General features: G+C 38.4%; 1 pseudogene; it reads right to left on the bottom strand.

Moving 5' to 3' along the window:
- Window positions 1-5169: 5169 nt before the first annotated feature.
- On the bottom strand, window positions 5170-5755 carry LOC148005913 (large ribosomal subunit protein eL19 pseudogene; annotated as a pseudogene).
- Window positions 5756-7125: the final 1370 nt, after the last annotated feature.

Below are 7125 nucleotides of genomic sequence, written 5' to 3'. Positions count from 1 at the left end.
TTCACCAAATGTCTGCTTAGTACCAATTTCAGAAGGACATCATTTCTCTTTGTCTTCAAACTAGCCTCTCAGATTCCTGACCAACATAAACATAATGTCATTAACTTATTATTGGCCCCTTCGAATACCTTTGTTGAAGCTGAAACCCCTGATTGAGAGAGCAGACTTGGGATGTAACTAGGTTTTTTGAGATTATGAGAAGGTTCTCTTTATGAGAAGGCACCAGAAGCTTGTAATTTTTTTTTCCTCATGAGAGGCTGATGCAAGATAACTTACAAAGCAGAAATAAAACCTTCCCTGGAACTTGACTTAGCCTTCTGAAACTCCTTACCTTCAGACCTCTAAGGAAAAACCAAACACAAACAAAAATTCACAACCAAAATGAAAACTTTGTTACTTGAGCCATTTGGTCTATGTCTCCTTGTTATAGAAGCAAAGTTGATTATTTCATTTTTAAATGGCATGAGATACTCTCAATGTTCACATAAATTCTCTGTCTGAATCATATGTAGAGAACACTTAGAAATTATTCAAACACTACCCAAATACTATTCTCCATCCCTTGTTTATTCAGATAATAATCTTGTACAGTGTATGTGGAAGAATTTTTAACACAAAAGAAGAACTCTCGTGCAGGCTCCTCTGTTGGTGATAATAGAGGTGGAGGACAATGACATTTAGCTTTTCTGATTTTAAGTCAATTGCTCTTTTTACAACGATGAGTTAAGTTTGTAAAAATCTCTCTTTCCACCCAAACCCAAAGCAATGGGTTGGGAGAGACATAAGCAGAGTAGTGAACAACAAAAATACTGGAGCCCCTCACACTAATCTACTTCTGCCCTTGTGAATTGGAAAAAAATTAAAATTTCTGCATCTCAATTTCCTTACGTGGGGAGATGATATGACAGGCGGTTCCCTGCAGCCTGTGGAGGTGGAACCCACACAGACACACCCAGTTTGGAAGTAAAAACTGTCATTTTCACACCATTATCATCTGTCTCTGTCTCTGCCTCTCTTCTCTCTCTCTCTCTCTCTCTCTCTCTCTCTCTCTCTCTCTCTCTCTCACACACACACACACACACACTAGTGGTTCATGCCTCGAGAGCCCCATGTGAACGTTCAGAATAATCAATATTACATTTTTGGTGCATTTCTTAAAGCTGTGTATTATTAAATCCTTAGTACTAAAAGATCACTAAATGATTTCCTTTTCCTTATCTCTGTTTGGGTCTACACTGAGAATTCCATGCTGTATTTATCATCATCTATTTTATTATAACTCCACAGATTAATTCTGCGTAACTCCTCTTCTGTTCAGGGTGAAAGGTATTAGTAATCAATTACAGTTTCCTCTAATCATCCTCATTATGAACTGTGTGGCAAAAAGCAACTAATCTCTCTCTCAACCTTTGCCCTCTTTCTCTCTCTCTCTCTAGATACACTTTTTTCTATTGCTTAGCATTTAATCATCATAAAATAAATCCTTCTCTCATTAAAAAACAAATTTATCGCTAGAGATCATTATTTACCATCACTAGTTTCCTACTAATGAACCCAATCCTTTCAGCGGCTTGCTTTACGTCTTCATTTTATTTCAGTGGAATGTTTCCATAAAATTGAAATAATTTGCTCTATTCTCATTCTTTGGTTAAGCAATGTGTTTTGTTTTTGTTATCTACAGCAGGCTAAAGTTAGAATCTTTCTAATTTTGAGGCAGCCTTTTTATATACTGTTTTCACCCCAGTCCGTTTCTAAATATGCAATGTTAGAAATTCTTGACAGAAGATTGAGTATGGTGGAAGCCTATTTCTGGCTTTGGTAGATTTGGCTCAATGCAATTATATTTTAGCAAACACTTGTCATATTAAAATAAAAAGTGTAACTCAAAATGCACTGTTGATAATTTTGACAACACCTCAGCTTGCTCCTTCCTCGTGACTGTAGACACTGTGGAGAACACGACAGGCAATCAGAGCTGGCTGTTTTCACCCAATCTGACCAGGAACTAGCTCAGAGATATTTAAGGTAATTAGCAGTCCTTGTAGATATTATCTACCCATCAGGGTATGCTGTGGTGTGCTGAGAAGAGCCTATGCTTTCTGTGACTCAACATGGCAAAGGTTTCTTTCTTATGAACAGTCATATGTTGACATAGATTCTAGGACTATTGGCTTCCATGCAGTTATGCAACATTGCAGGCTGCAGGAGTACTAGGGCTTGGCCATCTGGACTCCAGTACCCTACTTTGTTGAAGCTAAAGAAGGGAAAGTCAGGGCCACTGACATGGGTTTTTCCTCATCACAGCCCAGGAGTGACACATGTCACTCTATGAGTACTGGCTAACTAAGAAATTCCATAATAATAAAAAAGACAGAGATATACTGGCCAAGCATCATTGGCTGAATCCCAGGATACAATGCACTTAGCAGAGACTGGCTAGGGTAGGAACTCAATCCATGTCAACCATTACTCATAACTCAGGAGAATACAGTGTTGTGGAATGGAGAAAAAGCATGTGTCTAGTGGCTATTGTTGAGTTTAAAACATGTATTTTTAAAGTAGGAGTCAAAGAGACACCCTGCAGGCCTACTTAGATCTCCCAATTTTTGTCTTTAGAAGAAGATAAAATTAAATTTATCTTCTTCAACTGTGCTAACTTAAAACTCTTAAATTGTTAGAGAAGTATTCCCACCTGTCTTTAGCTGTCTCATCTGCAAGGTGGAAATGACTATAGTTCTTTCTTCAAAGGTCAAACACTGATAGCTAACTGATCTAGTGCTTTAAGAACTCATTTCACTTAAACTGTTATTACCCAGTAACATGCAACTTTGAGTACACTCTTGGTGATTTCTCTTCACTCTGTCAACATCTGAGTCTTGGAGACATGACTAATATTATTTCTAGGAATGTCTTCATGCATACAATATACAAGGAATTATTAGTGTGCCCTCTAGAGACATAGGAAACAAATTCTGTTTATAAAGGTGTGGGAACTAAGTTCAAGAGACTCCCAATCCCATAAGCTTTTCTTCACATGGCGTTGTCTTAACCCCAGAATCACATCTGACTTAAGTGTCACCTTCTTCTTATGCCAGAGAGTCCTCTTCAAGTTACCTATTTCATTCATAGTCTTCACCTTTTGGCTACCAGAATCTGCCTCTTTGTTTTCTCTTAGATTTAAAAATATAGCATGTATTAAATTTGGAAGGTATAATATTTATAAGTAGAGTATATCACCCGATTTAAAAAGGTTTCACTAGACTCTTAAAAACCAGTTTGCTGCACTGGGAAGGTGGCTAAAGTGACTACAGTGTTCACATGCATGCAGGAGGAACTGAGTGGCGACATCCAGAGCCCATATGCAGATCCAGGTGCAGTGACACATGTCCATTATCCCAGTGTGGGGGAGGCTGAAACAAGATTATCACATTGAGCACGCTTAGCATCCTGGCCAGCTAGTTGGCAAGCTCCAACCTCAGTGAAAAACCAGCTCTCACAAAGTGAAAGTGAAAATATGCACACATATGTACACAGAATCACACACACACACATACACACATGCACAAATCAGTGTGACAAATTCATATATTATACATACCTTTATCTAATTGTACACTTCCTCTCATGCCTATGCTCATTATTCAAAGAAACACCACTCCAAGTCTCTAGACTTGGTCCTTTTTTCTTAAATGTCTTATATCCATGCAGTAGCTAAAACTCAACCCAATATCTGGATCCTCTCCTTACTGACATAGATAGATAGATAGATAGATAGATAGATAGATAGATAGATAGATAGATAATGGATCAATGATAGAGATAGAGATGAATGCATGTATACATATAAGCTGTCTATTTATGTACATCTGAAGATTATATTGAAAAATCCATTCGTGGAGAGATTCTGATAGCTTTCCAAGCACTTATGACCTTGCCTATAACAAAACCTGCCTGTTTACTAGAGTTTGCCAGGCAAATCTGGCAGAAGAAACAGAGAGTGTGGTCCTGGCTGTGACCTATACTGTGTCTGCCTGCATCTTCTCTATGTCATTAAACACACATGTGCTGAACTTCAAGACACCATGTGCGTAAAGCCCCCAGAGTGTCACTGCCGATAGACGTAAATGTCTCCATTGCTCATTTCATCCTGTGGTCTGTTGATTCTTAGTGAGCAGTAGGACATCTCCAGAAATGACTGCACATACAGCTTCTTTACAGAAGGCTTCTAGAGATAACACACAAAAGAACATTCAGGTTAGATCCAGAATTCAGCTGAGCTGGACACATGAAAAATGTAGCCCAACTTAAGATAGAATTTTTATCCCTTTAGTTTTCTATTTCTTTGTCTATAAAATGGAACTAATAATATAAATAAAGTTTGATGATTGTTGGCAATGAAAAGAGGTCCTAGTGAGATGGTCAGCTGGTAAAGATGCTTGCTACCAACCCAGAAAACCTGAGTTTGATTCCCAAGCCAACACAGTCACAGACACACACTAAGCAATAAGTAAATAAATAGGTGTAATTTAAAATCGATAAAAATCATAAAAGGAAACTGCTGACAATTCCAACTTACCCAGCAATGTGACAGGAAGCTACACAAACTTCCTGTTTGTCAATTGTAGTATTTGTTAACAGGAATTAAAAACAGTATCTTTCCATAGAGTGTGCGTGTATATGCCTAAGAATTACATGGTATAGACATGGTTTTTGGAATTAGGCATTATTAATGAGGTTATTTTTTTAGAGCTATGCACTTGACACTAGTAGGTGACTGAAGCATCAGGCCAGGAACCTGTTGGGTAGCACTGAAATAGCCTCTTGTCCAGAAAAGAGTCACTCTGTGAGACATTTTGTTTACTTGTGCAGATAAATGCATCTGGTTCCTCATCTAACAAAGTTAAATCATTTGCCAAATTCCTCACAGAAATAAAATAAGAGTGTTGGTGCTTCTGACCTATGCTTAAGTAACTAGACACACTAGTGGTGGTGTGTGCTCACGAAACCCAAGCCGTTGAAGGAAATGTGCTATTTATCTCATGTAAGTTTACAGTCTTTTGCAATGTGTAACTTGTTTTTCTCCCTCAACGGACAAAGGCTTGTTTTATTTTAATGACTGATCCACGTGAGGCCACAGCCAGGCCACTATGTACAGACATGAGAGAAACTTTATTTCTTGGTCTCTTTCTCCTTGGACAGAGTCTTGATGATCTCTTCCTTCTTGGCCTAGAGGTGCTCTTCCTGGAGATTTCGTACTTCCCTGATCTTAGACTTGCGAGCCTCAGCATTGGTCAGCCAGTTCTTGCTGGCCTTGTCTGGCTTCCGTTTGTGGATCTGCTCCATGAGAATCCGCTTGGTTTTGAATACATTCCCTTTGACCTTCAGGTACAGGCTGCGATACATATGGCGGTCAATCTTCTTAGATTCCCAGTGTCTCCTGAGAAGCCGGCACAGGATCCTCATCCTTCTTATCCAGGTCACCTTCTCCGGCATCTGAACGTTGGCAGTACCCTTCCTCTTCCCTATGCCCATATGCCTGCCCTTTCGTCAGGCCAAGGTGTTCTTCCGGCAGCGAGCCCGGGAATGGAGAGTCACAGGCTTCCGGATGATCAGCCCATCTTTGATCAGCTTCCTGATCTGCTCACCGGAGTTGGCATTGGCAATTTCGTTGTTCTCATTGGGGTCCAACCAGACCTTTTTATCACAGGGGAGAATACGTAGAGGCAAGCCTCTTCTGTAGCCTGAGTATACTCATGGCTGCGGATGCAGCAGCGAAAACACAATGCGTAACTCATATAAGCTTGCCTCTGATTATTTGGTTATTTAAAGAAATGTTTTCACAACTATGGGTACGAAAACATTTAAAGAAAGATTAGCCTAGACCTTTAATAAAAAGCATTTACACATATTAAAACTCAAGCAGCAACATAAAATTATAGGCCTGTGTGTGACTGTGTTGCCTCAACTTCTGTCATGCAGCTAATTTGTGAATTGCATGTGTTGGCTTTGAATGTTTCTATTTTAAGTGTTTCTTCCTATTTCATTCTTTCCCTTCACAAGCTTCCTCTTGCCCTAATGCTTCTCTATCCCCCAAACAGCTGCTCTGGTACTCCAGTATGAATCTACCTCAGTTGGACAAAGAAATAACCAACATCAATCTTGGTTCGTTATTGTACTAGAAACATTGACAAAATTATTTGGGGTGCCTCCTTAGACAATGGCCCAGGTCACATATTACTGTGTTTTGTTATGCAATTACAATTCAATTTTATTCTTGCGAAAGGATTCTATTTCTGTTTTTGTCATTTAAAGTTTTCACAAGCTACACTAAATCTTCTCAAAATATACATGGGACAGAACTAAATTATGTATTTTAGAGCCAGTGTGACAATTATGTTAATGTAATTAGGGTTCATGAATATAGTATGCAAATCAAAGTTTTGAGAACGACACCAAATAACTGTTCTTCCGACAATGGTTGAGTTCTGAAGTTCTTAGGAGGATTGCTGTGACATTGTCTTAGGAAAAATGTCATTGTTCACTGATAAAATTGTTTTAAATACCAAATTGCCAATGCTCCAATAATTTGTTCATTTTCTTCTTTAAAATGATATGTTTCATGTAAAGGACAGAAAAATTTTATCACTCTACAATGGAAAGGTTTAAACAATTTGTATGTTGGAGAGAGTTTTGGTGAAGTATCATTCATGTGAAACGGCCTTTCTTTTGGAACATAAAGTCAAATATTGTAAGAAAAGCATCTTCAACAAATTAAGGATTAATTTTTCTCTAAAAGATATAATAACAGAAAAACTAGCATGAAGCATAAGAGGGACCTGGAGTCCTGGGGTTCCTTCAGTCTTAAACCTTCCTTGACTCAGCCACTGTGTCTCCTATGCTGAAGGTCACCTATTTGACCTTCCAGTGTCTAAGTCTTCAGAGACATTCCCAAGTGGTGATGGAAATAAAATATAAACAGAAAGAACTAGATTGTTTCTCTTTATGATCCTTTCTATTTTACAATCACATATGAAACCAAAACCTTTTCATTTCAGAAAAACAAGAAGTAGAGAAAAAATAGAAGTTAAAAATAATCATGTTACCATCACATACCTCTTTGATTAG

Source organism: Rattus norvegicus, chromosome 5, assembly GCF_021556685.1.
Source record: "Rattus norvegicus strain SHRSP/BbbUtx chromosome 5, alternate assembly SHRSP_T2T, whole genome shotgun sequence".
NCBI lineage: Eukaryota > Metazoa > Chordata > Mammalia > Rodentia > Muridae > Rattus > Rattus norvegicus.
The sequence above is the reverse complement of the archived record's forward strand: the minus strand, read 5'-3'. Positions and strand labels throughout refer to the sequence as shown.